The following is a 19,465-nucleotide window of genomic DNA, read 5'->3' on the forward strand; positions in this document are numbered from 1 at the left end:
AACAAATAAACAATATAACAATATGAAAATATTCAACAATGAATTGGTGTAACAAATGATCACATACAATTATCTAAGTGGCTGTCCTTGTTTTTTTAATCGAAGGGTTCTATCTTAACAGAGCACAAAACAATGATATAACTTAAAACAAAAAAGAGACAAATATCTTTTTTCCTATTGTCACTGGACCCAACAAACTCCTGTCACACACGAGTCATATCCAACTTATCCAACCTTTCTTTGTGCACATTACAAACTATAATGTTGTTCAGTGGCTCCTGGGCCATGGTAGCACGTGGCCATGTTTCTTCACAAAATGTAAAGTTACATTTACAGATAAAGTGCAGAAAGTGAACAGTGTTATTACATTATAGTTAAAGTGACAGTGTTTAAGAAGTGTTCATGAGTCCAACGGCAGAGGGAACGATACGGTTTTAGTGGCGGGAGGTTCTGGTCCGGATGGACCGTGTCCAGGGTGAGAAGGGTCGGATGTGGTCCGAACTGCTCATTTTATAACTTAATTCATTTATCATTTATTTATTCATCTGCTGTTTGTGTCTATGGAACAAGTGTCTCACTCTACAGTCCTATGATGTCTTTGGTGATGAAGCTTCCTGTTTTGTCATCGAATTGTTATGAAAATGTTTGCTTCTTAATCATGTTCTATAAATAGCCATGAATAAAGAGGAAGTAATGCATGCGGAGGTGGGGCTTGCTGGGTGACAAGGGTCTTGTTTCACTCGCGGACAGGAAAGTGTCACGTTGATGTCAATGAAACAGGAAATACTGGTGTAGGTCCTTCAAATCAAATGTTGTGGAAAATAAGCACCATAACATTTTACCATGACAACTAATTTATTGTGTGAGTGTGTCTTTTGCCAACAAAGTTAAATTATTTTATTTGTAAAAACTTTAACTGATACGATACAATAGATAAAATAAGATAATCCTTTAATGTCCACACAAGGGGAAATTTCATTGTTACAACGCAGTAGAACTGAAAATACCAACATAACTGAAAATACCAACATAAAAAAAAAGTTTAAAAAAAGGTAAAAAAGTAGTCATCATTGTAAGATAGAATATTTATTTTTTGCTTCGGCCATCTAGTTATTAGTTAGTTATCATTATTTTGTATTATATTTTTAATATTATAATGTATTGTATGTATTGTTTTAAGAATTATGAACGTTGTCTCTTTATACCGAAACATATCCACTTTACTTTGCACTCCACTTATATTTTATGCCTCTGACTTAGACCACACATGTTTGTACCATAAAAGCTTGGTCAACTTTACAAATAGTTATAGTCTGGAACCAAAGAGTCTGTTTGTGTGAAACATTTTACGAGTAGGAAATAAATAAAATAAATACAAACTAAAAATGTTTTTTCAGATTAATCAACAAGCAAAGCGCTGTAAATCTGAAATAGAATAAGAAATTGTTTTTGTTCATAAATTCAAACTTAAAGGTCCCATATTATGCAAAATTGACTTTTGTGAGCTTGTAACTTTATATGTGTGTTAATAGCACCTCAGAACCTTTGCTGTGAAGTCTGTATAAGCAAGATTTACATTAGAAATGCACTTGCCGACATAATTTTGTGCAATATGTAATTAATGATAATAATAAAAAGGTAGACTGTACCTGCTGAGGCTGTATTTCCTCCCAAAACTGCTTTCTGTATATCTATCTGTATGTGTAACCATGGCAGGGAGAGTCGGACTGGAGACAGCTGAGAGCAACCTGAATCAAAAGCGAGCCGTTTTCACTCCCAGGTAAGACACTTCGCCTCAAGGAATTAGAGCAATTTGTTAACGATTGTATAATACATGTTGCACAGCACAAGATATTATCATTTATGTCCTAGTTCAGACTAAGAAATGAGAAATATAGCAAACTCTGGGTCTTTTAAAGCTGCAGTACCTGTGGTCTGGACCCGGGCCTGCATGTCTTCTGCATAAGAAGGGCACATTCAAACCAAATTGCCAGGCGCCAGACGGACCTAGTCCAACCAAACCTGCCGGGCCACTGACTCCCACTCTTCTCACCTTTATTGTGAAGGCGCTGGGCGGAAGTGCCGTGCCTTCACGCTGTGCGCTTTGACGCGTTGTCCCGTGCGCTCCGGCCCCGTTGCAGTAGCGGTTTCTCTCGCTCTCCTGATTTAGCCCGGGACGCAGAGGAGCACGCAGGCGCCGCTCACACCGGGGGTCCTGTTTCCTCCAAGCGCGCTGCTTTTACCCACATTTGGTACCGATTGAACTCCTCGGATTTCGGGTGACGCTTTACGAAGTATGAGAAGAAACGTCAAGCTAGAGTGACTTTTTGCGTTGGAGAAAGTGGCCCCTCGGTCGGTGCCAACGGGGCAGCAGCGCCTGGGTTTGACTCATCTGAAGGAGCGGAGAGAAAAAGGATCTGTTCTTCTTTATGCGGCCGAGGACATAACGCCACACAGTCAAAGGTAAACATCAGCCTTTTGTGTGTGGAATCAACATGTGTGTCTGCGATGTCCGCGCTGTTTCTGTTGCCTTTGTGTGCTAGAACTGCCAGAGACTGGGGGAAAGTGCTGCTCAGGGTTAATAGCCCTTTTTAAGACAGCATTCACACGCACGATTAATTGGGGAAAACATCTAATTGCGATTTAAAAAAAAAAAAATTGATGTATCGTGATCAGATTTGCGATTTATTTTGTCTTTTTACCAATCGGATTCTGTCCAAAGTTCAAATTTTAAACGTGAGCACAAGCATTTTTTTTATTTTTTTTATTTATTTTTTTTATTTACATTTTTATTAAGACAATTCTGTTAATTAATTAGTTGACTAGTCAAACCATTATTTCTTTGTACAGTGAGAATTTTTGAATACATTATCAACCAAATGAACATTTGTGAATAATGTGTATCTTAAATGCAAATCAGAAATAGTTTATTTGACATTTTGATTTAATAATGTTGCCGTCTTTGTAATTAAAGGTATTGTTTTATGTGTTTTGTAGTCTGTATAGTCCAGATAACAATTATGATCATCGAAAAAACGACTAGGATTATTTTTTTGTTGCGACTAGTCATGATTATTGTGGCCAAACATGTTTGTTCAGATCTTAACTACAGGATTAGCAGTGTTTGTGCTGAATATGACATTTTGCAGAGGAATACCATGTTCCCAATGCCTTTCTCTTGAGATCTACCTTTTATTTTATTATTATAATATAAGAATATAAAGCATAAAAAAACAGAACATGATCAGAGAGCAAAAACCAAAACAAAGGGATCAAAAGTAGCACTAAACACCAGAGAAACATAATCACAGCACATTGAATTCAAATAAAAGTCTAATTTAGTCCAAAGTCTGTCAAATTTGAATGTCTGATGTCTGTCCCTTTGTCAGTCCAGTCCTTGATCGTTGGTGATGTCATCCATTTCTTTGTGATGGCCTTTTTTCCAGCCTCCATTTATCCATTTATTGTGTCCCTGGCAGGAGTTTTGAGGCCCAAGTACTGGTACATAGTTCTAAAATCGAGAGGGACGGCAGTGTCAAAAACGCAATCTACATTTCAAAATGAGTTATTACCTAATTGCGACAAGTGTGACTCTTAGAACTATAGATTTACAATTGAATAGCCCATTTATGTAAAACAACGTTGCCTAATAAGTGATGGAGCGGTATGGGCTACACTTTGTTCTCTTGTAAAACGTAGGCAGCCATGCATCCTGTAATTTACTTATCCGAGCTTTACAGGCAGCGTATGAATTAGTCTGGTGGATAAGTCTGGCCTAGTGACTTGTTAGAATGGCAATCAAAGTCAAAGTTCATGTAGTAATATATGACCAAGCTTTAGAATAGCTGCTGTTTGTATATTTAAGGTACTGATAATACACATAGCCTATTTCCCATTACTAAACAGGCCTTTTTAGTGCAACGGCTAAAGAATACACATAAAGCTTTAATTTAAACAGGGCTGTGGGTCAGTTTTTAGTTCATTTGAATGACATAATGTGGGGAAAATAACCAAAATCGGCCTTATATATCGCTTCCAAAACATTGGCAAGGCTTAAGATCAATTGTTTTTTTTTTTATCCTAAACAATCAGCATCAGCAATGAAACAAAACCAACAACATATGGTTCAAACTACATATTTTGGTATTTTGGTGTGGGTGGTTTTATCACATTGTAGGGGATAAAATCTGTACACACTCAATTTACGGGATCTGCTACCCAAACGGGGGCAAAAATCAGCATCCAGTGGCTTTTATTAGTTAAACAATATCATTTAAACTTAAGGAAATGGCTAAAATAGGTTGAAGTTAGGGTTTAGGTTCGGCTACTAATTCTCCAGGAAATGAATGTAAGTCAATATCATTAAATCAAGATCGCAATTAGATTGTTATTGCCTAAATGAAACCCAACAATCGTGAGTGTGTGTGTTTATATGCTACATTCAGTGGAGTCATATGATGCACAAGCTGTACAGGGGTCACTTCACTTGACCAGACTAAAAAAGAAAATATTTTGAGCACGGATCAAACTGAAATTCCAGAGGCCTATCTATGTCCGGGACATGCTTTTTACACTTTCATGATTCCAACTTGTAGTGATATTGGTCATTTCTCGCAAAGCCCTAACAACTATTTAACTTATACTTTAATTATTTTGAATTAACTCCAGCTACATTCACGTGACACGTCCCAAAGTCCGTCACTCTTGTAGTTTAGCAGTCGCACGATGATACACAAGATGTCCAGGGGTCATGTCCCTCAGCCAGGCCAGAGGGAAAGGAAGGGGCACGGCTCCAACTGCTCTGGGAATTCCACAGTAAGACTTGAAATGCAAGCTACCGGAAGTCCATCATTACACTGTTACTATAGCCACGCTTGCCATGTTTCATTGAGTGTGGTCATTCTATGTTTCACTGAGCCAAGCGTTACTACATGAGCAGTCTACAGGCTGACACTGTAATCGAACCCTGTGACCTGCTAAGGAGGCTAATAATCAAGCTAAAGGGTATTGCCTATAGCCAAATGTCAACTTAAAGTGCCTATGATAAGTTGGATGACTCATTGAACTGAAATGCAGTTAAGATAAATGTGTTTAGAATTTAGCTAAATATTTTTTTAAAGAGATTTTTGCAGAATAGCAAATTTTTAGGTTTATAATTTCACTTCCTGTTTGTAATTGATGACATCACACTAGGAAAATACCCAACAAACACTGGGAAAAATGCATTTATTGTAAAAAAAAAAAAATGACATTAAATATGAGAGTGACTTTATTTTGTTGAATTTTTTTTTTAATAAATTCTACATAAACTTTGACTGGAATGAGTGTCCCTGGTGTGATGTCACTCACTTCCTGTCATTTTCTACAGATTTTTCATTGTTTTCTCCACAAATACCTGCTCGATTGGTGTAAAACTATAATGTATATCTACAACAGGTATAAATACACCAAATAAAGTCCAAATCAGACAATTCATTTGCACTTTAAGCAATACTCAAGAGCTTGCTATGTGTTAATGTATAGGGTTACACAAAAATGGTAAACAAATCAGAAGAGCTGTTTGAACCTTTTGAATTATTACATTGCATAAGCTTCAATTACTTAGGTAACTCAAAATATTCTGTCTTTTTATGGATATACGGTAACCTGCTAATCATGTTCTGAAATGCATATGATTTTTGTATTAGTTTAGCAGTTCATATTTCAGTCTTCTCTCAATTATTAAAGCCTCAAAAAGGTGCACTTTGAATTAATAAATCGAAAGGAAATCACATTACAATATTTATGGAAATATTTTGAAGGTACATGCTACTTTTTAGTTTTAAAATGCCTTGCCATGCTTTGGTGTGTGAATCATTAATGTCACGTCTTAATATCTTCATGTTGTCTGCACTGAAATGGACCAAAGGATCTTTTTTGTTCCCCTTTTGATCTATTTTTTTTTAGCTGTAGCTGCACCAAAACTATACATTTATTGAGCAAAGGAGCTTGTAAACCGACATATTGTGACATTGCTTTCAATTCAATTCAATTTCTACAAACTTGTGTTGATGATGTATTTTTGGATTTCCTTGATCTTAACTATGGCGGTTATCAAAACAGACCCCAAAAATAGCATATTCTTACTGAAATAGTGCAAAACATACTGTAAATGATCGCTCTAAAACGATTGTAGATTTGCCATGCTAGTCTTGTCTCAAATCCAACCAAGGACACAGCCTCCTCACTGACCGGGACGTCCTGCTCGTCTCTTGGTGTTACAAATTGAGTTTGACTTTAATCACGCTAATGGAAGGAGTGGACGGGGAGGGGGGGTCGGTTATTGCGTGGACCGAAGCAGAACCACCGGCTGACTGCATGTCCGCTCACAGTCTGTGCAGCAGCTGTCAGGTTGGAACCAGCATCTGATTTGCAGCCGCACTTAGTAAAAGCCGGCCACACCCATGCCTTCTCTCAGACTCCGCCCTTGTGGAATGGTTCCTGGGGGTGGGACGTGTGAACTTGACCCCCAGGAGGTTGACGGGAGAAGTGTAGATAGATCTAGCGGCTTGATGGGTGTCGGTGGATGATCTCTGATGGAGAGATTTGAGGCTCAGTTTGGCAAATTAAAGGCTGATAGAAAACGGTCCCAGGAGAACACTTATCTCGAGTTAAGTTGGTTTTAAGTTCAGGTCTTTTCTCAAACGTTAATGCGCCTGGACGTGTTTAAAATGTACACTTTGAGCAGAATCCAACTCTTAAAACTTAAATTACAAATCTATTCACACTCGCGAAAAATACAACTCAATATTTTGCCCAAATTGTGGTATGATTTGAATGATTAATACTAACTGAAATTAATAATTTGTAGTTATTAAAGTTGCGATGTGTAAGTTTTCTGGCGGTAGATCCATCACTATGGAAACGACATAGCATTGCTTGGAATCTTGTATTTATTGAATTACAGGTCTTTCTATTGGCATACTATGGAACATTTCAGGTAAAGCAACTGCATGGAAGTTTAAAGCCCCAGTACGTACATTTTTTGCCGAAAAATCCCCCCTAAAATAATGTTTTTTGGGGGGTTTTGTACTGTAAGAATATATAAAAACATGTGTTCTTACTGTGAGTGGCTTTCATCTCCATAAACGTTGTTCCTTTGTATATAATATAATATAATATAATATAATATAATATAATATTCTACAGTCTGGCATAAATTGAAAGAGAGTTACGCACAAAAATAAAAATAAATACATTTACTACATTTGAATTGAATTCGTCTTCATATTCATAATAAATAACAAATATCACAATATTGTCTTTATCATAGCATTGCACAATTGTTATGTTTTTAATCAGATGCTGAAATGAGTCCTTTGTTATCTTCATTTGAAACACAATCATGTTTCGGTGGTTTTAGTGCTTTTCACAGTCAGTGGCTCCGGTCCGTACTGTACTTGTAAACTTCCCCCTTATTGACATTCTACTGTACTATTTCCATCTGGAGATTGCGGGGTGGATCCTTCCATTGGTTTGAGTCCTTCACATCTGCAGTTATTTATGTCTGTGCTCTCTTCACTTAAGTTGGAATGTTTTTTGGGTGTTGATACAAGACACCACAGACAGAACTATATAATGTTATGTTTTTTGTCCACTCAGATATAAGGGAGCGATATCAGAGCCTCCTTCAAAGACATTTACAATTGTATTTCACATTCATTGTTTAGTTGTAAGGCAAAATCCTGACTTTTAGTTTTTCTGGATGATAATAATATTAAATGTTGAGAACACAGTCATTTTTTATTTGTACATACTTTACCACAAAACATACTAGGCTAGAATCTTTTATTTTTATACATCTTTAGTAACAGAGAAGCAAAACAAATTGACATTTCTACCCTTTAAAATCAAAATTGTTGCTTATTTCACTCAAAATCATTCGTGTTTGATTTGATGTGTGTCAGTTAATAATCAAAAATGTGTTGTGATCTACTTCTGCTTCCAGACGCCTCCATTCTGGAATTTTCCGTATGACATTGCGCTTTATTATGATGTGAATTATGTTTGAAATAATGTTTAGAAGTATGTTTACTTTGATAGATGACAGATTATAGGCATTGCCGTGACATGGAGTAGTGAGATCAGTAGAAGTATTAGCAGCAATGGTATTAAACTGTAGTAAAAGTACATTTGTTTTTCTGATAATTTGAGAAGTGGTAGTGGTAGTGGCGCTCGTTGCATTTAACCAACTACACACTGGAACCATCTTCACACCATTTTGCATGCAAACATTTTGACACTCACCGAACCACAAGAGGAAACCGCAGAAAGAAACATCACGGCTGGTAAAGAACGTGCATAGAATTATGAGTTTGACATGTGAAGTTGTTTGTGTAGTTTTCCTCTTTGCAATTCGTATCAAAGTGCAATGTCGTTCTCTCAGAAACATCCGTAAAGTTGTGTTTTGTTTCAGCAATTTTGCCACACCATATTTGGCAAAGACAGTGGGCCTCTTTTATCAAGATTTGGGTGAAAATGATGTATATCTGTGTGTATTTGTTCATATGCCAGAGGTCACGTGCTCTTTATGAACCTGTGCGCATTTGATTGAAGCGCCCTGTGTTTCAAGCGAGCTCATCCACAGGATTAATGGCACAGAATATTGCAATAAGCAGTATTTATCTGAACAGGAAATCATCATTAAGAATTGCATATGGAAGAATGGAAGTAGGAAGAAACTATTTTTATTTATTGTTGGCCCAATAAATGTTAGGAAATATATTTTTCTTTTCGTGTTTTCAGGGCTTAATCACATGTGCCCTATGTGCCCCTCCCCTCAGCGTTACCATAGAGCTCGGTAATAATTAATATAATACTAAATGAGCTCCACGTGAGGTGCTGATATGCTTAAACTATCTGTGGCCACTACGTTTTATTTAAAAGAAATAATCAGCTGTTATAAATTGTAGTTAATTTACTACAATCTCGAAGTTTCCTCACTTTTGCAGATAATCGTGAATAATAATCGCAATATTTCCCTTCACAATAATCGTAACTCTTTGACATTGACAGCCCTAAATTCAAGTTGTAACTAACGAGATTTATAGGCGTTTCTGTGGAGGCTGGCTGTGCTTTCTGATTGGTCCAGCTCTGTAATGGCGTTTGTGCGTTTCCTCTGCCTCGATGGTACTTCCCCCTGTGCATTACCTCACACACAGGACAAAGCTGCTCTGTTCTCTGCCTGGGGTAATGTGGCCAGCACCCTATGGGCCATGCACCCCGGGGTGTCATCGTCAGCCCAATTCTACTTCAAATAATGAGACTGTTGTTCTCCAAATTGGGCTGACACTTTAATGACGCAATGTTGTAGAACTTTCCAGGAGTATATGTGTTCAGATGAGTTTGAAACAGTAAAATGTGGGGTATATTATTTTTTTATTATAAGTTATAGTTCTGACTATTGTTTGTGTTTATTGATTTATAAACATTATTAAAGAATTCAGAGGAAAAAAAGACCATTCTGTCACTGTTACACCCGTAACGATGTCCCATGATGTCTCTTTTAATGAAATGTATGTTTTGACAAATGCCTCTCTAGAGACGTTTTGCCACAGAAACGTTCAGTTTGGTGTTGGAAGAGTTAAAATGGCACTGCTTAATAAGAATAAGTCTAGCTCTGAATGATCTGACTCAGGGCCATTAGCCTCTTTAGATACAGTTTCAACCATGACTTAGTTTGTGATACAATTTGGTTCAAAGGTTATATTCAAACTGAAGAATGTAAGGTTACAGTTTTAACCATGGTTCTATGAGTGGAGACACTTCCTCTTAACTTAGAAAGCCTGTCAATGTCATAAAAGACATTGTGACTATGTTGGTATTGTGAGAGGACAAAGAGTTGTAGTTACTAAGACAATTATATTTAAAGCTTTATTTTTTTTAACATTTCAGTTGTATATATGGTAAATGAGAATCACAATACCACAATATGAAATACTTACTCACAGCCTAGGAATAGATCATTGTGTCTGTTTTCAGGCTTGACATTATTCATTTAGCCTTGCCAGCCACATGAATTCTCGCAGTATTTGTGAGACTCCCGCTAGTGTTTTAGACCAATAACGTAGCAGCATTGCAGTTTGGGCAAAGCCGAACGTGAAGCGCTCAAACATGGCAGTACCGACGGACGTACTTAAACCGAAATACATGCCAAGCAGCCTCAGATATTTATCATGATCTTTTCGATTTTTGCTTGTTTTTGTGATCTCTACTCTGTACATTTAACACGTCTTTTATGTCCCAGCTCTTCCTGTTGGTCCCGTCCACAGCTCATGGGCGTTCCCATGTCTGTTCTCCCGACCCAGTGATCCAGACTTCCTGTGTGTTGCGTCCCACTTCCTGTGTTTGTCCAGAGGAAGTGCTGAGTACAGACAGGGTTACAAAGCAGCTACACTCAGCTCCAAAGGGCTCAACACTAAGTTCAACTATTAGGGCAGTGTCAGGGGTGTAGGCTGCAGCAAGTCTCTCTTCCTCAGAATGGTTCCACCTTGTGATGTCATTTGGTGATAATATAGGAATTGGTCATCTGGAGTTTCCGTGAACTTAGGTCAGCTGACCCGCCTTCTTTACACTGCTGGTGTTTGGTACACATTTACTATACTTGATAGTGTCTAAAACTGTTTTCTCCTCATTATTTTATTATTTAAGTGTTTTAAATTCCTGTTTTTCACCTATCCCCACCCCCATCCCCGTACTGTAAAACATTCAGATTCAGGGTCATCCATGTAGAGTTAAAAATGTCCCGTAGCCACTTTTGAAAAATGTAAAACTCATCAAATTCTGCTGCTTGTTACTGTGTAATGTCACTATGAAGAGGCGGAGCTTATCACTCTCTTCAGTCAGTTCAAGCCATTTTAGATCCATATTGCCATCCACAATGAACAAAAGGTAAAAGGATTATCCATGTAGTATAACACAGTTTAATACTAGAAAAGAACAATAGTCTGTTTTACCTGAATCCCTGACTTCAGATGCGTTTATCCATCTCTCCAAGCTCTGTAAAGTGAAAAACAGATGCTCCGGAAACATGTGGGATTCTACAGATGTGTAAACTGAGAGCGTCTAGCAGGAGAGCAACAAGAAAAAGTGATTTAACATATAATTCTTCGTCTACACGTTCTTACTAATAGTTGTATTCTAGTAGTGGAGCTCTAGCTTGTTCCTCTAATCTTTGAAGCACGTATGAAGGGATTGACAGCCTATTTTTTTATTGTTCAGGACAGGTTTTTGGTTTAGGCTTTGGTCTTGTCATTTCATCAAGGTTTAAATCTAAGTTAAGTAAGGCCACATTAGGGTATTATCTAAAACTAGTGATGAGCCAGGGCTAAATCAGGGCTAAACCAAGGCTGGACAAAGGCGGAATTTTGACTTAACAAGGATTTTATCAAATTTAAGGATTAACCAAGACTAAACTTGATGCAGGTCAAACCAGGACCAAACCAGCATTTAATCAGGACTTGACTATGGCTAATGCAGGATTTAATCTGGACTAACCTATGATTTAACCAGGATTCCATTAAACCTGAATAAGGACTAAACCAGGACTCAATCAGGATAAATTGAGTTTAAATTCAAGTTCAGTGAAGGTAAACCGCGCTGTGAAGGGCGCATTCACACCTGCACTTTCACCACATCAAAATTGGGACTAAACCTAAAACTAAACCTGAACTAGATCTGGACTAAATAAGGGAAAGGACTAAAATGAACACAAATGAATTAAAGACTAATGTCGAATTGAACTAGGTCAAAACCATTATTGAATCTGGAATGACCATTCAATCATCATAAAAACTGACAAGAATGAAATCAAAACCAAACCAGGGCTGAACTGGGACGAAAACATGATTGAACCAGAACTAAATGAAGCAGAACTGAACAAGAACCAAACAATCATTGTCACCTGACCCTAAAACCATGTACTAATCCACTGAATAGGACCTATATTCACTGGGTGTGTGCCAAAATATCGAAATATAGCAAAGTATATATATCGCGCTGCTAATTTTGGCGATACAGTATCAATATTGAAGGCAGCTGTATCGATATATTGCCATGAGTAATGTTTGGTATATTCTAAATTATTTTGTGGCAGTGCTACCATTTTGTTACTTGTTTATTGAAAGGAAACATTTGACATTTTCACAGTTTTGATGATTAAAACAGATGTATTTCATTTCAAGTTTGCGCCGGTCGTGGTTTGACAAAGAAAACCGTTGTTAAAATGTATCGCACCGAATGGCGAGCGAGCGTGTGATTCCCGGCCCCAGTATTCAGCATGTTTAGATATGTTTGGTCTGTCCGAGGTGATTGCGCAGGCCAGGTGGTGCAGAGCTCTGAATAACTCGTAAGCACCACACTGCTATTTTCACCACACACTCATGAGGCGCATACGCCGCTGGCACAGGTCCATGGCCTCGGCTTAGCCCCACATTGTCTGCTCTGGACTGGACTGCACTGCTGAGGAAGGACAAGTCTGACTGAGGCTCATCCAACCCGCGGTTCGGCCTTAATCCACACAAGTGATATTGATTTTATGTGTTTTCAAAGTGCTGGAGTCTATCAAAAGGTCTTATCGCTGAAGGATTTTGTGATTTAGGTTTAAGGAGCACTATAAAACGGAGCAATGTTCTTCTTCTCAATATTCGTTTCTCCAGTTGATTATATATAAAATGCCGGTAAATGTTTTGGTTGTGGCAAATATCATAATCACTTATTATTTGGCTCATCACAATTATTTTAAACAATTCCTTTTCATACAGACGTTTGTTCTTTTGGCAGTGAGAGGCAAATTGTGTCAGACAGTGGTGAGTTATGAACTGTCTCCTGTTAAAAGAGCTGCTTTTGTCAAATAACAAATATATGTTTACAAATGTGCTAAATATTTACTTTGTATCTCATCTAAAAGAAGAAAATGAAGTCAACATAGTAGAAAGCAGATAAACAACATCATCGCTTACTGATGAAGCAATTTTGTATTCTATCTTTAGATGCTATATTACCAGTCCACCTCTTCTGAAATATGAATAATACAGAACATGTTTGTAGCGGGTAAAAACTGTTATCAACATTTAAATAGGCACGATTAAATAAAAATAGTTCCAATTGCAAATACTCTTGCAGCCCAACACGAGCTGGTACAGTTGATGTGCAGCTTGTGTGCTGGTGTTGGAGGGGCTTTAGGGGCAATGCGCACGGGGCAGGAGGCCAACGTATTTGGCCAGTATTTGAAGGAGAAAGCACAGAAGACCCACAATAAGCTACTTAACTTAGCTTAGCCGGTATTTACATTGTAGCTACCCGCGTAATGATTCTGTTAAACGGTTACATAATGGAGGGCTTGTGTTACGGGTTGGCAGGCTGTTTAAGATTCTACTCCGATGGATTCCGAGAGTTAGCCAAGCAAATTCTTTTGGAGAAGAAGTTAAAATGTTCAAGTTTTAAAGCTAAATGTTGCGTGAAAAAAAAGCTTTGTCTGGAACCATGATGGAAGCAGACCAGTGTCGAAAGATTTTCTGTTTGATCTTACAATTTGGATTGGAAAATACACAGACGCAATGGGATGTATCGTTTGCTGATGAAGAAACAGATTGATTATGTTTTTTATGGAGATGAACCAGAACAACACGCACAGGATGAAAACATGAAGCAAAAATCACAACCACAGTCGCTATTGATTCAACCAGCAGAAAGTAAAGAATCTGCCAATACCCAATATTAACCAATAACTGATAAAAACACCAATAACCTTTCACAAAATGGATCTAAAGGTGTTATGTAATTATTAAGGCTGCACGAGATTGGAATATATTGCGATCTGTGTCAGTTAAGTTCAGCGATATCGATATTATTGCAATATTTGAAGATATTTTGCCATATTAAAAGAAATATGTTCATTCCTTTAATACAAGTCAAACTGTCAAAATAAACACACACAAGACCATGGCTAAATTTAGACTGTATAAAGAAAATCATGGATAAAACATTTCTGTCTTGATGTTTTAATCCGATTTATTTAGTGTGTTGTACCGACAATTCTTTCTGAAATTCTTATTTTAAATTCTACAAAATTAGTTATTTCTTTGGTCCTGTCTATTGTATTTTAATAAAAAAAATTGTGCCTTTTTTGCAGTTGTTGGTTTTTACTTGAATAAAAACATATTTAGTGTGTCGCAAAATCGATCCTTTTAGCAAATTTATTGTGTAGCTCTGGTAACTTATGTATTCCTCAATTAACTATAGAACAGTATGGAAAAGTCCAAACAATAGTCAGTAAATAGTCTTATTACTTTATTCTTTGGTCTTATCCTGAAACAGTATCCTGGATCCGATATCTGAATACCCAATATGTGAGATTTTACATTTACCTGACGGCTCTACAAATATATTCTGACAAGACTAAATGGGTAGAATTTACTTTGTAAGGCTTTAGTGTAAAAACATCTTCCAAAATGACCCAAGAGATTCTGGCGTGACGACCTTAAGGGCAAAAGAACTACCGAGGGAGACTTTAACTTGGACAACACTCTAAATCTCAATTATGGACCTTTTCCCCTGGTGGAGGCGATGGAGAGGCCGAGGAGGCGGAGTCAGGAAAAATACTTCAGTTTTTTTTGTTTACCTATTCTAGTAAGATCACGAAACTGAACTGTGAACCAAATAGAGAGAAAGTAGGAAAAATAAGGGTCACATGGTCCATAAGTGATCGAGTTTGTGTTTTCCTTGTCTTTCAAAGTGACAAGTCCAAGACATCTTCAGAGCTGGAATGCTGAAGTAAAGTGGAAACTATGGTGACGCTCTTCAGGCTCTGGAGTTTTTTTCAATGGAAAAAATTCAGCGTATACCTCAGCGGATTGGTACTTGGCTTAAAATAGATGTGCCCTGGTAATATTCGTCACACACAACGTCTCTAACTGAGGCTATAGACTCCTTTGAAAGCCTTATTTTACCTTTGGTCTTACAAAGGTTATGAAACAAGATCTTTACCAACTTTTTTCAGATGGAGGGATAGAAACTACTTGGTCGACCGTAGAGGCTTTTCAGTCCCTGTTGCGTCTCAGTCAAAGGTCTCAGTGAAGGTTAACACGAGGTAAAAGGTCAGCAGATTGTGTGTCGGGGCAGTTTGAGGAGAGTAGCCTTCCACAGGACAAAAGTATCCCTCTTCATCGTCAACAGGAAAACGTTCTCCTAAACCTGACTCTTACTTGTTGTTTCGGTTGTTGTTTGGTGATGGGACAGGACACTCCCTCGAAGTATTTCCTCTTGAAGGTCTTCTGCCGCATTTGGGAAAGTAAAAATTAAAAGTATAAACATGTCTTCAAGGTCTGCAAAATTTAGCATAGTCGATTCAAAAAAGCAGTTTGAATGGTCGCTAATTGAAAATATTTCAGTGTCTTGTGTAAAACCAGCAAACTCTTTAGACCTCTACCAACATAACCAGTTAACCAGTTCATTTTTCAGTCTTCTATCAATTGTTACTTGTGTGTGTAACTGTGACTTGTTTAAAATGTAAACTTTGAGGCATACAAGAAAGTTCATAGGTCAAAACGATCAGAAAAAAATACTTAACCTGTAGTTTGACTTTTTGGAGAATAGATTGAACCGAAGTTACTGTCATTGTTGCTGCTTACGACTCTCACAATTATTATTTCTTAGTTTTTATGATTATACCTGAATTATCACGATTAGCAATTAACCGTATAATCTTGACATCAGCTCCAGCCGGTGCATTCTGTTGTTGGGGACGAGGGGCCAATGGTGCAATACAGTCCAGCCCACTACAGATTATGGAGAGTGAATTAATAAAACAGAACAGTGTAAATCAGATTACAGTGTCAGTAAAACGCAATATATCCACTCAGCCTTTTTTTGGGCAGGTTGACCATCTCTGTGCGTTCTGGAGGGGGCAGGAGTGGAGGGAGTGAAGTGCGTGGGCGGAACAGCCGAAGCGCAGAGCCGGCCAGTGGAAGGAAATGACAGAGACAGACGGGAGTGGGAATACCAGCGATTGGCCAGAGATAACAGACCCTGAGTGCAGACATGATGGAATGCAAGATTCAAGTTCACATCTACTGACATGTTTTAGGAACTTTTCCCAATAAATTCAAATAAATAAAGAACCTTTTACGTCCATCTTTTCATCAGAAACTTACCTTGATATATTATATTTTCCTTCATTCACACTTGTTTCATTAATCCTCTTTACTGGCTTGTCTTCTTTGTTGAAATTACTTCTCATGCAAAGGTTTAAGTCCATCAACAGACTTGACAAGAAACTGTGATTAAATTGTGTTCACAACAAACATGGCTCTATTTGCGTAGTGATTGCCTATGAGCATTTATAGATTTTTTGTACATTCTCAAGTGCAGATATTATTTTCTGTTATGAAAAGTGAAATTTTAATGCCAAGTTGACCAAAAGTAGGTTTAAATCCACAAGAATACAGAACACGTCCCCCTTTAATCAAGCTACTCCTTTACTGCAATAATAATAAGGTTACCGAAGTGAAAAGTACCAAGTAAACCATAGTTAAAATGTATTTTTCCTAGTGATAATCTTGTAGTACTCCTTGTGCCAGTATCTTACTATACTGCTTCTGCTACTTTCACTAAAATAACCTATGCTACTGTTATGCATATTCAAAAGACAGTGATGGACAGCATGCTGGAATGTTGGCTGCAGGATTTCTCTTCCAAGTCACATTTAGTGGCATATTTTGAACATTCTTTGAGCGGACGGACATAAAAAACACACAAAAACGTGAAAAAGTCCCTGTGAGAACCACCCTTTCCTGTTTTTCCATCCCCCTCCCCATGGCGTCCGGGCTGGAGGCCTGTAGAACACAGTGCCTGACTTTATTGCTGTTTTGTGGAGTTTAACAGCGTGGAGGTTCCACACATGATTCATGCTGCTGTGGACGGGGGGACAGGCGCTGGGTTTAGTTCCCATGCTCTAAACGAGTTCGAAGAAAAGTATGTGTGTTTGTGTGTTTTTTTAAAGATCCTATGCTAAAGCTGACATTTTGGAGCTTTTATACATAGGAATAATTGTGTTTCCTTTTACCTCAAGTTGTGTTGTTTCATTTATGCTTTAGATGTTTAGTCTGTTTCTTCTTTCAGACCATCATTCTGACCATTTCAAGTTCAAATTACACTATTTCAATTCAATTTATTTTCGTAATGCCCAAAATAACAACAGCAGTTGCCTCGATGGGCGAAGCAGTCATTAACAGTATAAGCGGCTTGTAAACTTTAATGGCTTTTTAGCTTGGTTCCAATTGCTTCATCAGCAGATGCAATTCAAATGTGCTCCTGTTCTTCTTTTCTTCATTTCCCCCAACTTTTTTTGTAACGTTTAGTTGTTTGGATAACAAACTACAAGTTACAAAAAAGTTGTAGTTTGGATGACTTGTAGTTTGGGTAACTTGTAGTTTGGATGACTTGTAGTTTGGGTAACTTGTAGTTTGGGTAACTTGTAGTTTGGATGACTTGTAGTTTGGGTAACTTGTAGTTTGAATGACTTGTAGTTTGGGTAACTTGTAGTTTGGATGACTTGTAGTTTGGATGACTTGTAGTTTGGATGACTTGTAGTTTGGGTAACTTGTAGTTTGGATGACTTGTAGTTTGGATGACTTGTAGTTTGGATGACTTGTAGTTTGGGTAACTTGTAGTTTGAATGACTTGTAGTTTGAATGACTTGTAGTTTGGATGACTTGTAGTTTGGATGACTTGTAGTTTGGATGACTTGTAGTTTGGGTAACTTGTAGTTTGAATGACTTGTAGTTTGGGTAACTTGTAGTTTGGATGACTTGTAGTTTGGATGACTTGTAGTTTGGATGACTTGTAGTTTGGGTAACTTGTAGTTTGGATGACTTGTAGTTTGGATGACTTGTAGTTTGGGTAACTTGTAGTTTGGATGACTTGTAGTTTGGGTAACTTGTAGTTTGGATGACTTGTAGTTTGGATGACTTGTAGTTTGGGTAACCTGTAGTTTGGGTAACCTGTAGTTTGGATGACTTGTAGTTTGGATGACTTGTAGTTTGGATGACTTGTAGTTTGGGTAACCTGTAGTTTGGATGACTTGTAGTTTGGGTGACCTGTAGTTTGGATGACCTGTAGTTTGGGTAACCTGTAGTTTGGATGACTTGTAGTTTGGGTAACCTGTAGTTTGGATGACTTGTAGTTTGGGTAACCTGTAGTTTGGATGACCTGTAGTTTGGGTAACCTGTAGTTTGGATGACTTGTAGTTTGGGTAATCTGCAGTTTGGATGACTTGTAGTTTGGATGACCTGTAGTTTGGGTAACCTGTAGTTTGGATGACTTGTAGTTTGGGTAATCTGCAGTTTGGATGACTTGTAGTTTGGATGACCTGTAGTTTGGGTAACCTGTAGTTTGGATGACTTGTAGTTTGGGTAATCTGCAGTTTGGATGACTTGTAGTTTGGATGACTTGTAGTTTGGGTAACCTGTAGTTTGGATGACTTGTAGTTTGGGTAACCTGTAGTTTGGGTAACTTGTAGTTTGGATGACTTGTAGTTTGGGTAATCTGCAGTTTGGATGACTTGTAGTTTGGATGACCTGTAGTTTGGGTAACCTGTAGTTTGGATGAATTGTAGTTTGGGTAACCTGTAGTTTGGATGACTTGTAGTTTGGGTAATCTGCAGTTTGGATGACTTGTAGCTTGGATGACCTGTAGTTTGGGTAACTTGTAGTTTGGGTAACCTGTAGTTTGGGTGACCTGTAGTTTGGGTAACCTGTAGTTTGGGTGACCTGTAGTTTGGATGACTTGTAGTTTGGGTAACCTGTAGTTTGGATGACTTGTAGTTTGGGTAACCTGTAGCTGTAGTTTGGATGACTTGTAGTTTGGGTAACCTGTAGCTGTAGTTTGGATGACTTGTAGTTTGGGTAACCTGTAGCTGTAGTTTGGATGACTTGTAGTTTGGGTAACCTGTAGCTGTAGTTTGGATGACCTGTAGTTTGGGTAAACTGTAGTTTGGATGACTTGTAGTTTGGGTAACCTGTAGCTGTAGTTTGGATGACTTGTAGTTTGGGTAACCTGTAGCTGTAGTTTGGATGACCTGTAGTTTGGGTAAACTGTAGTTTGGATGACTTGTAGTTTGGGTAACCTGTAGCTGTAGTTTGGATGACTTGTAGTTTGGGTAACCTGTAGCTGTAGTTTGGATGACCTGTAGTTTGGGTAAACTGTAGTTTGGATGACTTGTAGTTTGGGTAACCTGTAGCTGTAGTTTGGATGACTTGTAGTTTGGGTAACCTGTAGCTGTAGTTTGGATGACCTGTAGTTTGGGTAAACTGTAGTTTGGATGACTTGTAGTTTGGGTAACCTGTAGCTGTAGTTTGGATGACTTGTAGTTTGGGTAACCTGTAGCTGTAGTTTGGATGACCTGTAGTTTGGGTAAACTGTAGTTTGG

At 38.0% G+C, this 19,465-nt stretch overlaps 1 protein-coding gene across 1 annotated transcript in view; it reads left to right on the forward strand.

Moving 5' to 3' along the window:
• The first annotated feature begins 2,295 nt into the window (after positions 1-2,295).
• Positions 2,296-19,465, forward strand: part of LOC140364816 (integrin beta-1) — a 31,864-nt gene continuing 14,694 nt past the window's right edge. The window contains exon 1 of the mRNA XM_072451189.1: positions 2,296-2,463. The gene's annotated coding sequence lies outside the window, so the exon portion shown is untranslated. The remainder of the gene's footprint in view (positions 2,464-19,465) is intronic.

Source organism: Eucyclogobius newberryi, unplaced genomic scaffold (genome assembly GCF_026437365.1).
Source record: "Eucyclogobius newberryi isolate DKJ021-1_F unplaced genomic scaffold, fEucNew1.0.hap1 SCAF_18, whole genome shotgun sequence".
Classification (NCBI taxonomy): Eukaryota; Metazoa; Chordata; class Actinopteri; order Gobiiformes; family Gobiidae; genus Eucyclogobius; species Eucyclogobius newberryi.